This window comes from Alosa sapidissima, chromosome 2 (genome assembly GCF_018492685.1).
Source record: "Alosa sapidissima isolate fAloSap1 chromosome 2, fAloSap1.pri, whole genome shotgun sequence".
In the NCBI taxonomy this organism is placed as follows: Eukaryota; Metazoa; Chordata; class Actinopteri; order Clupeiformes; family Clupeidae; genus Alosa; species Alosa sapidissima.
The window spans coordinates 36,702,680-36,727,172 of NC_055958.1; positions in this window are offsets into that span (position 1 = coordinate 36,702,680).

Below are 24,493 nucleotides of genomic sequence, written 5' to 3' on the forward strand. Positions count from 1 at the left end.
TTCTATAGGGTCTAGGACCCTGAGAATATTAGAGCTAAACACCAGAAACATCATAGCCAGAACGGCAGTTGTTGGGTAACTGGCAATGGTGTTCCCTGATGTGCTTCTTGGACCGTTTTCAGCACAAGTAGCTGAGTCAGAAAAGATTGCCAATTTTGCAGAGAGGTGCCGTCAGGCAGTAACTGAGGAAATGAATGCAGTCCTCGCAGCCAAAAAGAGTGGGGGGCTTCTGCCTATTGTTCATAAATATACCTGAGTAATAGGGGTGTAAAGATTAACCGATACGTGTAACGTGTAAGATACGGCTACATCGATACATGAAGCCCCGAATCGGAAAAAAACGGAAATGAACCGGTCGTTATATCGATTTACTTGTTATGAATCGGTTAACAGCGTTTTCTGCTCGCTCAGACTTTCATTTACGTTCCAACCATAGACAGTAAAAGAAATTGACGAACAGACTCCGTCGTTTTCAATGGGAGGGCACTGAGTCAAATAGAACGATTTTTCAGTTGGTCCCCCCACTACTGCGCAGACTCACACTTAACTTCGTGACGTTAGCCATCGAACTGAATCGTGTAACTCATATGATAGATACACAGAAATTCTTCTCACACTTCCTTCGCCTTCAAAGTCATCAAAGTTAAACATTTATTTATGTATGTATTATTAATATCATCCTCACCAACTCGTGTTAATGTTGAAGCTACCATACATGATCATCTTAAAAAACAGTCATGCTAAAACAAAACAAAAAAAGTTATAGCCTTGAAGCTAATCGTCTTTCCACTTTTCCGACCTACGGTCAATCCATCGAAAACCTCTGAAATGATTAGTGCCTTTATTAAAAAAAAATAGGTTTACTTTTTTATTATTATTAGGTTGCCTCTGTGTAATGCTTTACCTTAACATACGGTCGTGTATGCTAGGTTTTGCTTATGAGTTACCGTCATAGACAGTAAGGTGGACTGAGCTTCTTATCCAAACAATACGGTTATCTCCCTACGGCGCGAAAGAGAGATTACGTCAAAGCTAGCTTCCCTCCAACCGAACAAGCTAACCATTCTTCTTACGGGTAACCAACGTTACGGACGAGGTAGTGGAGTCTGTTTTGCCTTTGTAGTGTTTATGTGGATTACACAGAAGCTACAATATCGGCACAGGATATATGTTATATGAAGTTATGGGATTTCAAAAAAATCCTAGAATGAATGGGCTTCTATGGGAGTTAGCAGAGAGGTGGTCCCTCCAGCCTAAGCAGCGCGTTCGTCCCACTTCCGGTTTTGAAACTATACGTGGTACGGAATTGTGGGTAATGCAGTTCATTTTTGGTTACATTCATTGCCCAAAGTTGTCAAATAACCTCATTACCCATACATCTACGGCAACTTAAGCATGTGACAACTTGCACTCGGTCGGCTTTTGTTTTTCAAAATCCAGCGCGAAATTAAACATTCCTAAACAGCAATGATAGTCTGTAGAGTAGCCTTACCTTTGATGAAGGGATTTCCTTAATGTTAAATAATAATTTGGCCCTAGCTGCTAAAACGATGCACAAATTATTAGCCAATGATTTTGTTCATATTCACTCAGACTTGTGGCATTATAGGTTTCTGCATTAGGTCTACTGTTGGAAAAAAATAAGCCCAGATAGTTTATTGATTTGTAGGCCTATTTTATTCTTGTAGGGTAGGCTAGGCTATATGAGAAAAGGAGTTTCTTAAGCACTTTTATTTTGGTATTGTCTTACCTCAACAAGGCTACAGCTCCATGAAAACAATCAGATATAACTCTATAAAATCTGTGAAAGATCTATAAAGTCTATAAAAATGTATTTTTATGTTGTATTTGGCTGCTGTGTTTGACTGAAATGTAGACTATTCTTTTTTCATTCCAATACAGTATATGAAACAAACCTCAGTTTAGATAATCATATTCACACATTTTTTTGCCTAATTGACAACCATGACCATGATAATTGATAATATAAAATTAATGTGCACCATGAGCAAATGATAAAAAATCTTTCAGAATGCTTTCCATTCTTGAACTGCATTGAATTGAATCGAATCGTACTGAATCGTTTTTTAGAAACATGTATCTTTTCTTGTATCGAATCGTGCCCATGTATCTAGATGCGAATCGTATCGTCTTTTACATGAGAGATTCACACCCCTACTGAGTAACCATTTTGTTCTTGTTTTTTTTTATCACTCATTATGTGTATTAAAGTTCAAATGCCTTGATAGGTCACACAATACTGCAGGGTTTCCGTGGGTACAAGGATACAAGGAAGTTTATTGTCACATGCATATAGTTACTGGAAGTAAGAAATGCAGTGAAATTATGTCTGGTGTCAGCCTATTTGTGCATTAATGGGGGGGGGGGGGCAAGGAAAAACTCCCTTGGAACAATAACAGACTGCTTGAGGCAAGTAGGAACTGTCTCTTGAGCCAATGATATGTTAAAGATATAAGTGAACACAGGAGCTAACTGAGCAGCGCAGGATTTCAAAACCCTGTTAGAAATTCCATCCGGTCCAGTAGCTTTTCTACAATTAACCCTCCTAAAGGCATTGCTCACATCGACCTCAGAGACACAGAAAGGTGCATCCTCATGATTCATGGGTCATAGATTTTGTGAAAATTCAGGCATGAAAAAGCATTAACTTCGATGTTCAGAGGCATTAAAAATTATGTAAACTTGATGGAATAAAAATATTGTTTTTCAAGATTTATTTTGATTATGAACATCTAAATCGATTTTGATCGGAAGCATAACGTAATGGTTGACAGGCAGAACCTTTTAATTGGCTGCTTTTTACGGCTGGTGCACGAAGTCGAGACACCGGATGCTAGTAAGTCGAATACTCTTAAGGAGGGGAAACAAGGACAAATGCCTCGAACTGAAAAACATTGGGACAGAGTTGGAGCAAAAAGGAAAGGAACTAAGACATATGCATTAATGGGTCCCCATGGGTGGATTTTCCTCACCTGAATCCTCAGTGTGGGTGGGTGGGGAGGACATAGGGTATTTCCCCTTAGAAACCAAAGGCTGGCTACACCCTGTTTCAATACCAGCTTTCAGTTCAGATGGCGGTGCTTAAGCCCTCCTTACACTGACAGACTTGCAAAAGATTTGGAAAATATTTTTGAAAGACTACAGTCTCAGACCCTCTCACATCTAAAGACAAGTAATAGAGTTTTAAGTCACAGACTATGATTTTGCAGTGACTATGGGATCTTGCAGGGTCACTATTTACAAGACTGCAACTAGATTCCTTTAAATTATTACCCATCGTGCAATAGATATCAACAGGAACTGAAATGATTGAAATGAGCCTACTAAACTGAAAGTCATATTTTCGTGTTTCTGCAGCATTGTTTCATGCGTGACATCCCTAACCGATATAGAGTTGTTCTGTCACGTGGAAGAGCCGACTAATGATGTATAAGAAATTAAATAACAAATTATCATATTCATGGGTTTCATCAGGTCCCTTGCTACAGCTGTCGCCTACTTTGCCCCTTCCTGTTTGGTGTTGGAGAGAGGTCACTATTGGTTTTTATATTGTTCACGTCACCCCCAACCCTCTCAGCTTGCCCCTGCTCCCCTGGGCAAGCCCGGAACAAATGGTCTGGGCTGTTACACAGGCTACAAGTCTTTTTCGCTTTACAGTCTTTGACCTCATGGTGCCCAGCACCACACCGCCTGCACTGCCTCACCTGACACTCCTCGTTACGGTGCCCCAAGCCCCCACACCTCCGGCAGTAAACCGGTTGCTCCGGAAAAGACAAAAAACCCCGGTCAGACCCGATAGCAAAAATACCAGGGGGATAAAAAGGCTCCCCGGCCTGCTCGGGTCCTCCCTAACGCGAACAAAAAACTGCCACCGCCCCGTCCACATCCCAAACTTATTCAAACAACCCCTCACCTCTGAACAGTATAATTTAAAAAAACTAAGGATATCCCCGTCCTACACCCACGAGTTATAAAGGTGCACAACGGTCTCAAAGCATGTCCAAATAGTGGAATAACCAAAAGTCCCCTCACCTTGTGCTCATCCTTCTTCCTATGAAACGGCCCGAAAAAATCTGTGCAGTCCTTCAACGTGTGAAAACTAAAATAAAAAAATCCAGTTGCCAGGCAGTCCTGAAAGCCTTGTGAAAGTGAAAGTAAACCTTCTCCACCGTAATTCCAATTTTGTAGTCTGTGGAGAGGAGCGTAATGGGCCGCCAGTTCTCCAGCCTGGTCTCTTCCCGCTTCTTAAAGAGCAGAGTGACCAGGCCTGACCTCATGGAGGCAGTCAACTGGCCCGCCCCCAAACACCCCACCACCACCGCCAACAACCCCTCCCCAAGCAAATCCCAAAAGGTTTTATAGAATTCGGCCGTTAGGCCATCCACCCATGGCGACTTATCCCCTTTCATGGACCTCACTGCCTCAGTCAGCTCCTGCAACGTAAGGTCCACATCCATAACCCCCGCCCAAGACACCAAGCCCCTCACCATGCTCACTGCGCTCAGCAAACAGCGACTCGTAAAACTCCGCTGCCACCTCCGCCATCTCCCAGGGATCAGTTACCTTCGCTGTCCTCAGAAAACTTTTGCAACTCGCCCTTCAGAGCGTTAATCCCACTCTGAAAGTCCCCCGCCCCTGCTTCCCCCACAGCTCCTCAGACAAGCTCCTAATCTTCTCCGTCCTCCGAAGATTTTCAGCCGCCACCCACCCCCTGCAAAAACAAGTGACCTGCCCCTTCAGGATATGATCATAGATTTTAGGAGAAAACCTGGTTTTCCTCCACCCACTTTATATAAAAGGAATCAGCATAGAGGTGGCAGAGCAGTATAAATATTTGGGTACTGTGAGACAATAAACTCAAATCTATATATAAAGCAAGAAGCGTCTGTGGCACGCATATCTCGCTAACCGTTTGTCAGACTGACCTAAGATTTCGTATGTGGCTTGCGCGTGGCACAAAGGTGTGCACACTCAATTTTGAAGATTTTTGGATGCATATTTCAAAATATGCTTATTCACGTAGGATGTTTATCGCTGCACTGCACTGTTTCCAAGGGGACCAGTTTCAGGGGAGCTCCACCCCATGGATCGTGTACTGACAGTAGCTAGGTCTCACTTTGATGATAGTCAGTCGCAATTTAAAAAACGGATTACTCGGAAACCGCTTGTGGGTTAAGATGCAAGATGATTATCATGTCTGACCTCAACAATAAAAACTCCCTGTATGCAGTTTTCTTGCATAAAATGATTATGCGGATTTTGCAGCAACACGCCAACAAACACTCAAAATAAAAGTATGTGCAATAAACTGACGCTTTTTATTCCATCAACCTCGCTAATGAAGGCGGCGCTTAACAGAAATAGCCTGGCTTGAACTAGCGTAGACTTTCACTTGGGGCTGAAGCCGTTCCATTAACTCAAGTTATCGGCATCTTGGCCTCGTTTATTCAAGCGAGGTTTAGTTCAGCTTCATCTCTGCTCGTGCACAAGGCAGAAAATTAGACCAAAACAGTAGATTGACGAAAAGATGATATATGTCGTAAAATTAAGACAATACTAGACGATTTCTGTTCGATAGGCAAGCGCCATCTACAGGATTTTCAAATTTAACATCGAGAGAAAAAATAGATTGCCTACAGAAATTGGAGAATAATGAAAGCATACATTTAAAATGGTAATGGTTTGAAATCAATTGCGAGTTTGATTGGCTTCACTCTTGAACACATAGACTATACAGTGCTTAACAAAACAAGTGAATGAATAAATAGTATAAACTCAAAAACAACTTTGGCATATATTCAAAACTATGTTCTTATATTAAAAGAGTTCACTCCAAATTATTGTCTATAGGTGGTCATAAAATAAATTATCAACATATAGCCTATTGTCTCCCATAAGTCCCCAAAGTGTTTGAAATAAAATGATCTGAAATACAATGGCTTTCAATTCAATTTATGCCTAGTATTTAATCTGTGTAGCACACAGTTGATTTAACATTCATGAACAATCGTAGACACATGAAACAGTTTTAATTATTAGCTGCCTAGGCTACAGAATAATTATCCTTTGGCTTGCATCAGATATAATATAGCCCACTGGCAAAGCTGTCACTGGACAGCCTACCAAATGTGCATGACCCTTTATCAGCAGTAGACATATGTCTTTCATCAAAGATTATAACTAAAAATGCCATTATCAAGGTGATAAACAATGTAGCCTTAATACTTCGTATGGGAAGCGAACCTGCGAACACGCAAGAAAGTTATTCTTTTGCAATGCCATCTCGTTGCACGTTACACCACCACCGAACGTAAGTGACACGAGCGATAGGCTAATACCACATAGCCAACATTAGACAACAACTTGCAGACTGAGCGACGTCACTTATCACGCCATCAAACACGGGTATGTAGTGACCACTCAAAATAAAAGTATGTGCAATAAACTGACGCTTCTAATAACATTAGGAAGTTATTCAGTAAGCTATTCATGGGTTTCATCAGGTCCCTTTCCACAGGTGTATAAAATCAAGCATCTTGATTATCATGCAGACTGCATGGTGCTTGATTAATACACCTGTGGAAAGGGACCTGATGAAACCCATCAAACCGCATTTAGCCTTAACTCAAAACAGTTGTTAGGCTTATGTCATTCTGATCTCTCTCTTCTGATTGAGAAATGTCACATGCAGCCATGCCTACATTTATTACACATGTAGCCTATTAGAGGCCACATTAATTATAGGCTAATATATTATAATGTTCAGTAGCCTATTCATTATTGAATGCTTAGCTGGAATGATGTTTCCCTATCATCCTATTTTTAAAGCAGGCATACCTGTGGGCATGTAATTGAGCTACGGGTTTTCTTCAGGAATGGCATGTTTGAACGGGCACTGCACTAGTTTGATATAAACACAGAGATGACCTGCAAAAAGTCATTGTATTGTCCAGTGCTAACAGAGCTAGTGAGTTGAGCTGAGCAGTGTGAATATCACGCTCCTCGCTCAGGTGGCTGTTTACTCGGCCGCTTCTCCGCTCAAATTCACGTCAGATTGCTCAGCTCAATTTCGCTCCCCGCTCAACTTAAAAATCATCTTGCTCAAGTGAAATCGCTTCACGATCGCACCTTAAACAGAAAACATAAATCCTAAAGACCTAAGAGCAACGACAATATTTATTTATATAATTTTTTTTATTTTAATTTTATTTAGTGCAACACTGATAGTGCAACAACGAATAAGCTTGGCAACGTCAATACACATAAGCCTAAAACTAAAGGGATCAGTTGTATTAATTGCCTAAAGAATATAGGCTTAGCATTCAAGTTTAACTTTAGCCTTCTACTTGATATGAAGGATATTCAAATTGCTCACGTTTTTCTTTTCTCTCCATATCACACTCATGTTTCCGCGAAATGTGTCGTCACACATTCCAAAATGAATATTTTCAAAATGAATTTTGACGATGGGTCCTGTCTCGACTTTCTGGCTCGTTTTGAATAGCCTTTGACTGTTTCAGAGTGGCTGGCTATGGGCATGCACAAACATGTCCTTAAAACAACCCTTAACGTTCATTTTCAAAACTGTGCAACTCACTGAGTGGTTAGTGGTGTTCGTTGATTATTAAAAACAAATATATCGGCGCAATGTATGATTTCAATCTGTGTTATTTGCTATTGTCAGAGTTGAAAACTCAGAAGGCCTGAAAAAGGTGACATATTTCCAAGTCCCCCCTCGTCGGAAGATTTAAAAAAAATTTTTGATTTTAACACGTAAATGAAGGGATATCGGGAATAACCGACATTTACATTACATGCACATAGGTAGACCTGTGACTTGCGAAGCATTCAATAATGAATGTTTTGACACTTTTGAAACTTCCGCTCAATATTTGTGTCTGAAGCATAGACAGTCTCGCGGGGGAAAGACTACAACCATAAACAGACCCCCTTTCCGTTTCCGGTAGCACAGTAATATCAAGGAGCAATGAGTCTTCCAACAGAAATCAATGGAATTTTACAAAATGCCAAATAAAACACTAAACTATTTCGCTACGCTACTTGTTTTGGAACATCAACAAACATCACTAACCACTCGGTGAATTAATTGCACAGTTTTAAAAATGAACGTTAAGGGTTGTTTTAAGGACATGTTTGTGCATGCCCATAGCCAGCCATTCTGAAACAGTCAAAGGCGATTCGAAACGAGTCAGAAAGTCGAGAGAGGACCCATCGTCAAAATTTCGGTGTCCACCACTCTAGTTCATCCAAAACAAACCAGAAAAGGGACTCAAAGTGCTAAATACCAGAATTATCCTTTAATGAAAGAATCAACAAACTTGGACGCTGGTTCAGTAAGTGTACCATTACCTGAGATAATGGGTCACCCAGGGGGGTTATCAAAAGGAGGTTTGTGTATTTTAGGAAGTAAATAAAATGTAGCCAAGGTGGGGTGTTCAACTGTCATATATTTCATTTCACTCTCAATAATGGGTTAAAATGTTATGAAAAATATTGGTCAGTTCAGACAAAGGATTACTTTAAACTCTTTCATAGTGTTTGGTTTTTAGTTGTCTTGTCGCCTCTAGGATATACATGTCTTTAGACAAAACCACTACAGCCCCACCCTTTTCAGCAGGGTGGATAAATTATATCATCAATCATAGAGAGCTCCTTAAGAGCCTTATGTTCACTTATCAAATTAGATTTCTGTGTGGGTCTGGACCAGGCATCAAAGAAGTTCTGCACATTAAAATTTTCTTACAAAAGGCGACGAGAAGGATTTGATACCATACAGTGGGTCCCAGTTAAAAATTGACACTTCATTCACGATCATGGTGAATGGTGAAATGTAAGTACAACTGCAGCCGCTTGGGGGCAGCATAGTCCGCTGTGGAGTTCCACGGTCGAACCAGACGGCGCATTCGACAGCAAGGGCTGTGATTGGCTGAGTTTTCAGTGCGTTTCTCTGTGTTTTTAGCAGCCCCTGCAACATGCTAGTCCACTGTAGCCTAAGCCTTGTACATAATGTTAAACATAGTTTTGGATTCAGTGGCAAGATTTCTTGATTGTACAGTGTCTGTCTCTCAGTAATGTTTTAAAATGAGAGCTTCGTCAGCTGGTAGTAGGCTACTTTGTCGGTAGTCATGAGAAGTTCGCTTGCTAACAGAACATAAATATGCTGCCCAGAAACCTTGTGAATAGTTCTGATTTTTTTTACTACACTAACGAGGTTGAAATATAGACTTTGCCTACAGCATCTCCTTAACAGTAATGTTAACAAAATGACAGCATTCATATGACAAAGAAAAACGAATTCGGTCACTCAAGACTGTGCCACAGCAACCAGTGTAGGCTACAGTCCTACCCAATAGGCCTACTCGAAGCAGATAGCGTTGTCTGATGGTCGAGTGGGTTAATGCACGTATTTCCAGAACAGGTCTGCAACTTTCAGGTAGTTCTGAGTTCGAATCTAGGCAGGAGCAGAGCCATATAAAGGCCTAGGCCTATTGTTATCATTTTTTGCAAGGTGTTGCTCCTGGCAATACTTGTTTATAAGACGTTTGGTGATTAATTGATAGCTGTTTTTGGGACACGTTAAACGTTCTTTATAATGAGCGCATCCAGGGAGTAAAACGACTGTTACGCGCTGTTACAACTGTAGGCTACAATGATTGCAATACAAAAATATGCGCGTGTTAGTTTAGTTAGTTTTGTGATGTTTTGCACTTTTGCCTCAGGTTTGAGGGCTTTTTTGGCAAGATTGACCTTGGTTAGACTCTGCATATGTTATTTCTCCGTATGAAAAATAAAGTCAATTTTCGACACACGTCTGTTATTAGTTCAATAACAAGTGTTGCTTGTTAAAACATGTGACTAGTGAAACTCAAATGATTTTAGAAATATTTAGCCAAAGCCAAAAAGTGTTAGAGAGAAGGAGAGACGCCGGTGCAGCTCAGATGTCTTCTTAATTTTCTTTATTCTTTAGTAAAAGGTGCAGAACATTATTAAACGTTTCGATGTTCGTTAGTCAAAAACATCGACACATCGAAATGTTAGTCAAAGTTTAATAATGTTCTGCACCTTTTACTGAAGAATAAAGAAAATTAAGAAGACATCTGAGCTGCACCGGCGTCTCTCCTCTCTAAAATATCTGTCCTGGCCTGGTTGCAACGGATTGTGGCCAAACGATAGAAGCGCGGAGAACCCTCCTTTGTCTACCAAAAAGTGTTACTTTGTGCCCCACGCTCCCCCACTGCTTGTGAAAGAAGGGGATGGGGGAGGGGGGCTTAACGTGAAAAAGCTTAATGTCACAAAACGGCAACGAGTCGTTTTAGGCTACAGGCCTTCATAATGGTAGGCTACAGGAAGTGGGGGGAGGGTATGGGATGACCAGAGCCGTCATCTATCGTCTTTCCAGGCACACAGCTCGTTATATAGCCTATCGACTGCCTTAACAGATAGGCTTTGCTCTTGGGTTTGGCCTTACAGCGAACTCAATGCTCTTGTTGCTTGCAGTTTGTTAAATAAAGCGATGCAGATTACATTATTTATTTCTGATTAATTGCGTCTTTTGATGTATTTTGCAACATTTGCTTGTTAGGCTGGGCTACTGTCAATGTCCTGTACAGGTCAATGTTCAACAATTGCTGGTGTAGGCCTAGGCTATTAATCAATTAGGGACTGTTCGTTATTTATTTAATTAAGGGGCTACCGGAGGAGTTTTGGGAGCGTTAGTCAAAAAAGACGTGACCCTCCCTCGCCAGCAAGAATTTTTTCTATGACCCTCCAAAGTGATTGAGAAAAAACGCATGACCCTCCCCAGTCCCAACAATTTATTGATGCCTTAGGCTACTGGGTCAATTTGGGAGCTTGCATGCTACGACTCCTTCCTTGAAAGGAGTTTGCACAATTTCACAAATAATCACCGGGACCGAAACAAACCTGTCAACTTTTCCCGGGTTTATCGCGTATTTTAACTTTTTCCTCGCTGTCTTAGGAGGAGCTGCAGGGCCGTCGCAAGGGGATGCGAGGCCCTGTGCGAACTTGACAGATGCAAGGCCCTTTTCACTTACGTGCATGAAATCATGCGATAGCTTACAAGACTACCGTCGGTGTATTTTAATAGTAGCCTAGTCTAATAAGCTACACCAGCTTGCCTTTAAGAGGGGAAATTCAATTGTATAGCCTATAACATTAGCTGAGTCACATATTTGGCCATATGGTGTTTATCATAGGCTACATCACGAAACCAAATAGTGTAACAAAGGCGAACGAATTAATTGGGCATGAATCATTGTGCTGAACGGTATTTGTGAATGAGCAGAAACACACACGACATTCAAACTATTGATAAGATGTACTGGTCTGTATCTATAGGCTAACATTGGACAAATAAATGACACTGACTCGCCATATCCTGACTCTGGAAAAAAAACATTTTCTTGCTTTGCCGCAAACTCAGCAATGAAATCATAGGCCAGTTTGCAGGTAACCTAACGTCTTTTTCATAGAAGGGAGAGCCCAGTCTCTCCTGTGACATGGAGGTGCGCAAATAGTTTTTAATAGCCTGTTCAACTTCGAAAAGCTTCGTTCACCCGATGCCAGTCACTGATCGCAATTTCAAAGTTCGGAAAGCTTCATCTTTTTAAGTTTTAAGTGCAGTGGCCCATATCTGCCCCCTTTGGAATTATATCTCGAGCCTATTATAAGGTCCAGTGAGTTATGTCCTGGGATTCGGATGTGCTCAAAAAGAAAAGAAAAAACACTTTTTTATAGATGGTTATGAGGAGCAATGTGAGAGAGAAATTTGATGATCATTGATCGTTGTTTTGGGACGTTAAGCCTTTTCCATAGGCGTCAGTGAAGGAGATTGAAGAATGACCATTTTTTTATACGAAAATATTTCTGAACTACAAAAACTCAGTGTCATTCAGACTCAACCCTCTTGTTGTTTTATTAGCTTTTTCGTTGTCGTTTGAACCTTGGCAAGCAGGCATGTTGCGGTTGCAATTTAAGTGAAATTTCTACAGTAGGCCTACAACATGCTGTTAGGCTGGGCTACTGTCAATGTACTTGTACAGGTAAATGTTCAACAATTGCTGGTGTACAGGTTATATAATCAATTAGCTAAATCATTTGTCCAGCTGTTTAAACATTTTTTCGTGCTACATTCAAACGCAAAAGGTGCTTTGATATATTTTTCGTTTGAACGTCGGCAAGCAGGCATGCTTTGGTTGCAATGAATGAGGATAATTACTTTTTTTTGCATTATTTTGAATATGACTCGCTCCAGTCTCAACAGCACGTACTTTTTCCACACGCTAAGTTCTAACACACATAGGCCTATCCCCTCTCGCTTTCTCTCTCTCCATCCCTGCACACGGTGCTTTCTTAAAGGAGCTGCACCATTTTACAACAATTGCATCTACATTTTCATATTAGAATGTTTTGTCAAGTGTAAGCTTAAACTACCGTGATCAATTTAAGTTCCCGTGCCCCGTCATGGAAGCAGTAAGTCAGTCGCATCAAAAATAGTAGTGGCACCCAAGTGACACCTTGTGGTTGTTTGTGTCAACTGCAGTTTGTGCCATTTCTGCTGAGAAAATGGGGTGCGTGATTCATGAAGGAACCCGTCCAAACTTAACAGGGACCCACTGTAGGTGTAAACAAGGATTTAGGTCTAAACAAAGGGTTCGAGTCAGTGCTGTGGGGTATACATCAAAGCACGTTAGATATATCTAGGCTATGTAGACATCAGGGTTTCCATTGTCCGGTAATTGGCCGGAAAAAATGAAATGTCCGACAAAATTAAATCTTTCCGGTCAAATTGTCCGATTGAAATTGGCTATCCCGTCCCCTAACGCAGTCTGAATTTGAGAATAAGCCTTAATACGTAAGCCTATATTATACGTCCTCTGTCTATGTTTTTAAATGAACAGGCTCTACCGTTTGAAAAGTAAGCTATTAAACAACACGCATAGCTATGCTGCATTTCAAATAGGAAGCGCACGCTTAAAAAACGTCCATGTTAAACAACGAACAAATGAGTGAGGCGGTTCAAACATGGCCAGGCCCAGGCAGACTAGCCTTAAAAGTTTTTTCAGAGGCCAGACGTGATGGATGATAAATTGGTAACGTCTGAAGCCTCAGATGTCCGGTCAACTCCACCACCACCAGATAAAAAGTAGAAGTGTCGGGCGTATCTGTCGGAATCATTGGACATTGGAAGTGGAGTTGCGGGGGATGCGGCCGCTCCAAGACACTGTCATTCTCCGTGTAGCCTACACTGGACATGCAAAGTGTTCTTTACCCAAAGCATACAGTAGGCCTGTGCGTTCTCTGTCTATGATCTGCAGGGTTAGGGCCTCCTCGACGAGGAGATTACTGGTCCGCGGATAATTTCTGGCACAATTAAACGGTATCATTGAACCGCGGCCGAAAGAAAAAGAAACTAAACATTTCCCAGAATAGGAAACATTTCTTGATTTATTGTTATCAAATAAAGAGGCATAGTATTAGGGGGTAGTGGTGTGAGCGCTCATTCTTGTATGTGCGCATCTGTGTAAGTTAAACAGTCACCACTGGAGATGTGGAGAACGTGGGTAGCAGCAACAAACAACGTAGCCCTTTTAAAAGAACGAACAAAGGGACTCTTGCTGTCCATGAAAAGATACTGGCTAGATCTTAGGCATGTTTAAGTTAGGCTAATGAACATGTTGCATTCTAGGTTGATTATGTCATTCTTAAGGTAGCCTGTCTCCAGTTTTCCTCAATTTGACTAATTAAGAAGCAATAATATATTTGACCGGCATATCATCAAAATGTTCGGAAAATGAAAACTCTGCCGGTCACTTTGACCGTCACCATTTTTTTTCTAGCAGAAACTCTGGTAGACATATCGAGGCTTCACAAAGCCTTGACTCAGGGGTATATGTTAAGTGATACTACGATAGCAGTTATGTGATATATTTGTCAAACTAGGCTTTCAGCTCAGATCTGTGCGCATTCTCGATGTTGGGATGACGTTGGCCAATCATGAAACGTGGAGACGCACAAGACTGCCTCTATTTAAAAACAATTACTTCCGCATTCATGAGCGATAGCTTAATCTACACTGCAGTCATTTTTTGTGTCTAACCTATAACATCAAATAAATCAATTGTCATCAGTTGTTGTATGGTATGCACGTCCATAGTAGGATATTTGCACGCACAGCACTATTAAAGCGCATTCGAGATCCAAAATGTTAGTAGAGGGTCTGAGCTCCACCTGTAAGATATATGACAGAATCCTACATGTAAGAGAACTTCGTTTTTAAGACAATTGATTGGTCAGTGGGCGGTAGATTCCACAATTTGAGCTATAATTTAGCACATAAAATCCTTCCGACCAGGTTTGGTTGATAGCATAAGATACCATGGTGATATAGCGACACTAAAACAGATCCACTTTCGTGTCACAGCATACTCTGGCTTTGAGCGCAACATACCTTGCTAACCCACTAATCGAGATTCGTAGTATACCCCACTGGTAGTGCTGTCAGAATTATGAGGTATGTTGTCAGAAGTAATGTCAGAGTTGACACTCGTCTCGGAGCAAGCGTAATTGTGTACCGACTTGTGATAAAACGTCTTTAAGTGTAATTTGTGGTAAAAACGTAATAAATCCACTCTAGTGTTCAACAGGCTGGAGGTATGAGTGGGTACAAAGCACATACCCTTAGACAATACAGACAGTTGCTCGTTGGACAGAGGCGTATCAGAAAGGTTGATTACCGAGGATATTTCTTCCTCGATAGTGGTCTCAGTGCTGGTCCCTTTCCCTCGGTGGCCGCGGCGTGTCCTCTTGGACCTCGATTAAAGTTCTCTCGTTGAAGGAGTTTTTTTTCTTTATTGGTTCTTTGTATTTTTACTTTTTTCTTTGCTCATTACGTTGGTTTCCCCAATCCTGTAGACCTGATTGCCTCATTGGGCTAATTTATTGTATTTTTACTTATTATTTATTGTAGGCTAATAGACCTCTGAAGTTCGCCTTCAAAAAAGAACCAAAACGGCAATCTTTGCCCATATAAGGACATCCGGTTGTTAATTGAAGCAACTACCTATGGCAAGTTGCATTGCAAGTTAGCTCTGGGGTAGCAAATCTAAGTCTGCCGCCTTCACGTACCGGAGATCACAGTATCCACTCGAAGGCAGAGGACAAAAGTGTGTTCAGGAAAACGTCTGCATTTCAGACTTTTTCATCCCCGTGTTTAACAGGTGCAATAATTCAAAATCCCCATGTTATTTTCCCATAGGAAAAATCGCCAGACACCGGATGTCAAAGATGGCAGGCTTTTTGTAGGCGAACTTCAGGTCTATTGAATGCTTTCGGACTATGGGTGGGGCTTATAAGCGGGGGTTGATAATAGAGTTTATGGTGCCAGAACAGAATTTGGGGTCTATGAGAATGCTTATTTATAATGTCAGAGAAATGTTTGGCTCTGGCTTTTTTGGCTGCTTGATAAATCACCAATGCATTTTTTAAAATTTCAAGAGACAGTAAGATGGTTTTTCTTCCACTTTCGTTCAGCTTTTTGACAGGTCTGTCTAAGAGAGCGGGTGGGTTTATCCAACCACTGTTGGGATGTGATTTTAGGGGAGCCAACAGAGTTTAGGATATCTGAGCAGGAGGAATAGAAGAGGGAAATTAATTCATCTGGATTTGAGGAAAGTCTAACAGCAGTTGAAAAGGCAGATTTCTGGAACATTTCAGAAAACTGGATTGCAGTAAGGGAGTTTAAAGTGGGAAAAGTGGCCTGGGGTTCTATTTGTACACAGACGTGGCCAAGAAATTGTCATGAGCAAGGTTAGTGACTGGTTACATAACTCATGCCTTACATTAAATGTTAAAAAAAACTGTAACCATATTCTTTACAAATAGATCTAAACTTAAAACTTATTCTGAAATTTTAGTAAAAGGCCAGTATATAAAACATGTAGATACATTTAAATACCTGGGGGAAACTTTAGATTCAACACAACGCTTTAAAAGTCATGATAAAAACCTGTGCAACACACTGAGATTTCATTTAGTAAATGATGGTCCTGGTCGGCCACCCATGGATTATACATGTAGACAATCAACGGCAGGCGATCCTGAGCAAACAGCTGCCGCACCTGGAGTCCCCTGGTCCTGTCGTCGTCCTTCTTCTCCTCCCAAACCGACATGAAGCGAAGTTGGCAAGAACCAGCCTGCAGAGGAAAACCCCCATAAGCATAATTACAACTAACATTAAGTCCCCAGGAGTCGATCCTGTGCCGCCATCAACTTCCACCCGGGATCACTGGCCGCCTCACGGGGCTCCGTAGAAGGCGAGGCCATGGGTTCACTCGCCCCCTCCGCAAAACCATCCGATGAGACCACAATCACGTCGTTCTCCCGCTCCCCTGACGGAACGTCGGCCCCATCAGAGACAGGGGAGGGGGGCCCGCCCTCAACCGGGTGGGAGTCCAGAGATGGCCTAGCCCCTCCGCCCGAAGATCCGTCTTGACTGTCCCCAAGCCACGAAGCGGGACACCCCGGCTACTCCCAGCTCTCCACCTTCATGTCAGGATCCCCCCGAACCGCCAGGCCCCCCCACCCCCCAGGGGGGGAGAGGGCTCCGGAGACTTATCTGTCTACGTGTCTACACCACAAAAGCGGCAGCGACTCCCCAAGCAATCCTTCTTGCCATGGCCCAGACCTCCACATCTCCTGCAATACTCCGGCTGACCAGGGTAGTACAGGAACCCCCGGTTGGTCCCAATGGCGAATGACCCAGGCGGATGGCGTAGCTTCCCTGGAGCCCCCGGAACCTGGTGGAAGGAGACCAGGTAGCGTCGCCTCCCTGTCCAGACTCCAAAATTATCCCTCAACCTGGTCCCGCCCTTCACCACCTTGCAGTGCCGCTGCAAGAAGGCCTCTATGTCACAGTCCCCTACGTAGGGATTGTACATGTGGACCACCAGGGGGAGGTGCTCCTGCACGTACAATAGATGAATCCCCAGGCTGCCTAGAACGACATGTCCCGCTTTCATCTCCCACTCCGATGCCAACCTATAACAGTACTGGAGGGAGTGAAAGGTGACGTCAGAAAACCCGCTTGCAGTAAAATCCTGGAAGCAGAAAAGCTTCCCTGGCTCCAGGCCGAAGACTGTCTTCAAAACCGAGGACATGGTGAAAATCCTGCCAAATTGTGCCTTCTGCTCCAATGTTGCGTTGCCCAATTGGGAAATCTGAACCGAGTTTCTTAACCGCACCACGAGGGCCGCCACCGATACCTCTTCTACTGTCATCGTGATCCCCGGGCGAACCCTGCCCCCTCCACCCCCAGGGACATGGGAACCCCGCCTTAAAGCCGCTGCCAGAGACTCAATGTACAAAACATACAAGAGAGGGGACAGAGGGCAGCCCTGCCTCACACCCCACCTCTGCATAACCTCCCTGGACAGAAACCCATTTATCTTAAAACGGCTCATTACACCACTGTACAGCCTGCCGATCATGGCCCTAAACCCCCTCCCAAATCCTATCCTTTCCATGGCCGACCGGGTCAAAAGCCTTCTCCTGGTCTAACCCCAGGAACGCCTGTGGCAACCTGCGTTGGTCGGCAGCCCACAGTTCTGCCCACAAAACCAGCACCTCAGACCAGGACATTGTTGCTTAGCATGCCCACGAGCCCATTTCATTAAAATCCCCCCCTACTACGATCACCCTGTTCGTGTGGAACAATGGCTCTAACGCCAAAATCACCCTCTCCCGTCCTACCCCGTCCCTCCAATACAAAATCATCACCCAGTAGGAGGATCCCCACCCCATCAGCCCTGGGATTTCCTACACTCCACACCGGCAACCCCATATCCCATTCCCCAGTAACCCGTGCAACATCAGCCTCCCCCGGCAGATGACTCCTGTAAAAACAAAACATCAAAATGCACAGTCCGGAAATGCTGGAATACAGCCGCCCTCTTAAGCCCATCCACCATCCCTCTGACATTCAGAGTCAAGACTTTAAACACAGACATAATACAGTATATAACACACCAAATGTCCAAACCACCCAACAAGTCCCAGGTCCAGTCCGCTCTCAGTGCCCCAAGACATTAAAAAGTCTGAGATGAATCCAGTCCCCCGCCAGGCTCCTTGACACCGCTGCCCCCCGACCAGGGCCAATGGGGGGGGGGGGGGTTAGAGACCGACTCCCCAGCCCCCCCGTCCCTGTTCCCCAAGGGCAGGAATTGGTTGGCCGTGAGGACAAGCCCCTCTGGCTTCGCCGTCTTGGGCCCACGACACTCCTTGACCTCAGTAACTACAGCAATTTCTAACTTTCAAATGGCTGTACAAGTACTGTATAGTGCTGTCTTGAGCATGTTCAGGTAGTGTCACCGAGTTCTGACCTTTTTTTGCATGGGAAAACACTGAGAGAATAAACAGCTAGAAATTGCTGTAGTTAGTTTATCAGGATGCATAGTATCTTGGATCCATGAAATGAGTGGCCTTTAAAAATAAAAATCTGCCTGCCTCTATGGGAATTTAACTAGGGGTTAACATAGAGGTGCAAATTCTTATGCACCCTTTATAGGAAGGAAGAGCATTTATTTATTTATTATACATTATTCATTCACAAAGGAAATTGGTGTCCTTAAAGGTTGGATATTTCCTCAAAATTTTTTTTTAAATAAGGCATTAAGATCAATTTCCAAAAGATGATTTTATATTCCTCTTTTTAGTCAACTTTAGCATGGATTCAAATACTTATTCTCCCCACTGTATGTTAATAAATAAGATAAATAAAAACTAGATTTTGTCTGTGCCTTTTTGGACAAAATACAACTATGTATGGTACTGATTATGGTCTTGTGTTTTGTGCAATTTTAAGGAAGGGGACTAATAATTTTCACTCTATGACATTCGCCCTAACATCAACACCCCTTCATTACAAATCTTGCGAAAATTGTAATACATTTACCAAGAGCATCAGCCTGTTTCACTGGTGTGCTGGTTATCAGTGGGTCAACCCCTGCCTCTGGGGAACTGACACTGCTTCTTGAGGAGAGAATGGTAGTGGATGCACCCAGTGTTGCCAACTTAGTGACTTTGTCAAAGTCTGCTTTATTGTCAATTTCTTCACATGTCAAGACATACAAAGAGATCGAAATTACGTTTCCCACTGTCCCACGGTGGAGACAAGACATATTTTACCAATTAGGACCACAGACAAACATAACGTTCAAGTAAACAATATAAAAAGTAAAAATAAGAAGGCACATACAATGAAGAAAATAAGAGCAGCAAAATTTGAGTTGAAATTGTGCATACAGTAGACAGTCAATATAATAGTGCAAAAGTCAGGCCAATAAATGGCTGAGGTAGTTCTGTTTGACCTAAGTATGCAAGTGGCATAGTGGTGCAAGTTATGTAAGAGTAGCAGAAGTGTGTTCAGAAGTGTTTTCAGGACAACAGGACAACAACAACAAGTTGCAAAGTGTACAAGTGGAGTAGTGCAAGGTAGCCATTGTGGGTCTAAAGTCCAGGATGTTATGTAGCTGAGGGTGGAGGGGGGAGAGAGTTCAGCATCCTAACAGCCTGGCTTGACAGTTGTTCCTACTCATCTTGGATTTGCGTTAGTGAAACGAGTTTAGCTAGGATGACCAGACAACGCTATGTCAAACCTCGCTTTATCACTTATCTTGGATGTCTTAATTCTGCCTTTGTGAAATACCCCTCTGGTGACGTAATTGATATGCAAATTACTGCGTGACGTCATCTAGCGACTTTTAGCTACTTTCCATTTGAAATAGTTGGCAACACTGGATGCACCGGAGTCAAAATCTCCCTCGTCTTCTTCCACTGTGGTTGCAAATTCAAGGCGTCTCTTTTTCCCCCTTGCTGGAGTAGCCCCCTGGGATTTGTGTGGAGTCCTGATGTTTTGCAGCCTCTTGTTTAGTCGCTTAAAAACTTCGAACTAAAACATGAAATTCAAAGACCATGAGCAAACATTAAAAAAAAAAATGAGAACAAAAGACATGGACTAACAAACATTTTTTTTTTTTTTTAAAGGTTCTTTTACAATTAAGGTATTTATTTTGCCAAAAAACAGGTGTACTAGAGGGCCAGGAGCAATTGGACTACCTGTGCAACCTCTGTAGGCTCCAGATACTGGCTTATGCTACTAGTACTAACACTGTCCCAAACCAAATGCAAAGCTAGTGAAAAATCAGTCAAGACAGATAAAGATGGAAAAATTACCAGTTGCCACCACCACCTGTAAAGCCATTCCTGTTTTGGGAGTCGTCTCACAGTTGGCCCTCTAGTACACCTGTAGTAAATTTCGTTGACATCAAAGCAGGTGAACCTGATTCACAACCACCTGTGTTACATAACTGGCCAGATCAATATCCCACAAATGTGACTGACTTGATGCTATACTCCTATGAACCAGTGTTTCCATTTTTTTTGAGCAGTATATAACACCCGAGTAAAAAAAAAAATACTGGAGAAAAAGTTGAGCAAAACAAAAGATCAAATTACCTGTAGTGGCTACCCTGAAAACCTCAGTGTGGAAAAGTGTTCAACACACACAAGGAATACTGTTGTTCAAACTGTTCCCTTTATCACTAAATTTGGAGGTTACATGAAATAGATACTTTAACCAGTGTTGGTTAAGTTAGCCTTAGCTAACAATTGAGTGAGCTGCGTAGCTATGTTTTTCAAACGGACTTGGGCCAACAACTACTACGGTCGTTGATTTTTTTTTTGGGAACTCTATTATGAATGGAAATGAAGTATATCACGATCGAAAACTCATGAAAACGCACAATCTGGACATTTTATCATTACACGGTTGCCGCTTTGGGTCCAATCAGTGACTCATGCACGTCAGGTCAAAACCAGGCCATTTTCGTGGGTCTATCACTAGGTGGCAGTCTCGCCAGGTCTCGCTGATCACTTCCCGGAAAATGTACACAAGTGAGTAATAGGCAACACTTCATATTTCATGAAAGACGTTATCTCCATTTCTAGAAAAAAACAGCGATTTTGATGAAAACTAGCCACTGTTTAGCTTGGGATTTCTCAGGAACAGAGGCGTTTAGAAATACACGGTTTGCACCCACCGAGAACTTAAAGTCTCACCTTTTAATCGAGCTATTGTATGTGTTCATAGCTATAACACAGAATATGCTGTGGCTGTACAAAAATCATCAACAATGGTCTAGATTGCTGGCATTCCAGGACAAAGCTCCCGAAAACAGCTTGGCATTCAATGAGTTAATCATAATTACATTCATTTATTGTAAAAAAGTTCAGACAATACAAACCTGTTAGCTGTTGTTTCACTTGCTCTTCCCTCTATTCAAAAGAACGAATCAACGATAGATTGAGGATGTAAAGAGGGGGCGATTCCATGTCTTCAGTCAAAAACGGTACATATGTTTTTGTTTTTTTTTTAGTAAAAAACATCTACTATTTAGTAAAGAAACCTTACGAGCAAGTAATTTGCATTATGAAAGCCACCCCTACGGTTTTGATATGGAATTGTCGCGCGGGAAAATTCCTGAGGTAGCACCTGGCTGCAGTATAAGCAAGCCACTGCCATTCCGATTTGAAAAGTGCTACAGTAGCCTAGGCCTAAGCATGGCTGGTTGGCGCTGTCTTATTTGTAGGGCATTTATTGCATTAACGTTGAAGGTACTTTTAAGCCATATTAATATGGCACATGGACGTAGTAAGAACTTTAGTGCAATTTGTGGAATTAACCCTCTAGGCGCCACAGGCGACTATAGTCGACAAGACGCGGTACTGAATAAAACGGCCGATTTAGTCAAATAGGGTGTCATATTTCGTTCGACTTCCACTCCACTAGATGGCAGACATGTCATACGTCATCCCCGAGTCGAAAAAAGGACACTCTTTAAACAAAAGTTTCTAGCTACAGCGCATTGAATCAGTGCTTGAAATACCGGAGCTAGTGTGCGTGTGAGCCACTTTGTCAGAGCGATATTGTCAACGTCAGCGAGTATTTGCATTAGATTATCGTCTAATGGCATCAAAAAAGTTTACCTGAAATGAAGTGTTGGGTCTTCTATTCGCGGACCCTGATTCTGAAGGGGAATATCTGCCTTCAGAAAATGACGGTGATTCGTTTAGTGAGGCTTCAGATGCGTCCCTGCCTTGCAATGATGCAGCTGGACAAAGTGAGAGTTTACTCCATAGTTTAGGTTACACCAAGCACAAACGTTGAATCGTTTGCCCAATGTCACTGGTGGGAATAATGTTTCACGGGTTCGGAGTGTTCATCGGGAAGTTAGCAGGGTGTTAGTGGTGTGGCGAACGAGGCTGGAGGTAGCCTAATATCCATAGCGCTAGCTTCTGTCTTCTGAACGTGTGCCTCTCCACAATCGCGGCGACAGTAACGTGGTGGAGCCTTTGTCTAATGCCACTGGGTATGTTAGACGAGGTCGAAGTGCTCATAGGACAGTTAGGGGGGAACGTAGTGGCAGTGTGGGGAGTCACAATGAGAATGACAGTAGGCCTAGTCCGAGCTGCGCAAATTCTCTCCACTCGGCGCGCGCGAGGCAGATCTGGCCATGCTGCTCGCATGGTGGAGGTGGTGACACGCTCTCTCCCTCTCCCACACACACACACACACACACATTAGGTCATGCATAGTCTATCACAAGATGATGGGAATGCCGGCCCTGTATGGATAGGGATAGGGAGTCATTATCTCTACAGCAAAAGGCCTGCTACATAAAAAAAAAAAAGTCTGCCATTTAGTAATGATTTACACTGTTGATTTGCTATCTACTTCCCTGATCATTTAGGACATACAGTACACTATGTGTTCCTTTTTGTGTGTTCATGTCCTTGTGATGTGTGTGTCTTTGTCAGCTAAGAAAAAAAACAAAAAAACATCAACAAAAACAACAAAAAGAAAAAAAATACTAACATTGTCTCTTGTCTTGTCTCGTCATCTCACTCCTGATCTGTGCCTTGCCGTGGCAAATGAGCTTTTGAACTAAACAGGTCTTGTCTACTTGTGTTTGTGTGTCATCTGAATAATATATATGTGCCCCATACATGGAATCAGAGTGCCTACTGTATGTAGTAAATGGAAAATCTCTACAGCAAAAGGCCAGTCTACCGCTACATGCATTTGGTTTGTTTCTGCCATTTATTAGTAATGATTTACACAGTTTGTTCACTACTTACTATTTACCTGAGCATTCAGTATTGTGCAATATAGCATACAGAAGGTGAGGGACATTTTGGGGGGAAAGAAGTGGTGCATTTTATCATTCAAACATGCAACTTTTCATGAAAATTCTATAATCCAAGATGGCCGCCACCATATGACGTCATAATATGCAAATTAGATATAAACATTTAATCTCTACATACGCTTTGGGTCATCCTTAATATTTCTCTAATTTACAGAAAGTCTCTATCTCTTATCACTTTTAAGATATAGCCTTTTGAAATGAAGATGTCAAAATTGATCGTTTCGGAAAAAAACCTCTGGCGCCTAAAGGGTTAATGACTGCAGAGAACAATATTGAGTATTCAATTCGCTCTACTATCACATCAGACGCAGGCACGCCTCGTACTTGGCCAATGGACGTCCGCCCTTGGAGTGCATGCCATTTCGGTCAGGCTGTCTTGGAGGTGAAAGGTTCGACATATCAATTTTTTCAAAATGTATTACACCCACCAGCAACCAAATTAAAGAGTCGACCTCAAGTAGTGTTACTACTAGTGAGGATGTAACTCGCAACGAGGACGTCTTATTGCAAGAAGATGATTTCCATGGTGATGAGAGAGCGGGAATGTCCAACCAGGACCAAGTCCACAATCACAAACATGTCAATGAAAAGGTAGGCACTGATATTGAAGGCTACAAAGTCCAACATATTGGCTTTTATTGTGATGCAGCTCAATTAGTGTGAGATGGTGCTTATAGCTATTTGTTTATTGGCTAAAATAGGATATGCTCTTATGATGGGCTATGATTTTGCTCATTTAATTTGTAGGATACTTTTGGCATGACCGCATGTTTGGTCCGATAGGCCTATTCTGATACACCTTAAAAGAATAAGCCATTGCACATATAATAAAAGGGTTAGTCATGGAAAAATGTTGACGAGATATTTATTTTGGAATGGGAAAATAATAATTCCTCTCAAAATGAATGGTTTGATTATTTGAAGGTCACAACACAGTTATACAGCTGAATGTATTTCTTTTGACAGGACTTGTCTAGACATGCAGCTGCCTTCACTGTGGATGTACATGAAATATGCCGTCTTTCTTGGGTAAGCTACTTGCATTTAGTAATTTAGCAGACTTTCATCAAAAGCTTCACAGAGGAGAAACCATATTGTCACATTCATATTAACAAAGACTAACCGTGAATACTACTTAGCATTTTACAGTCTTATAAAGACAGAGT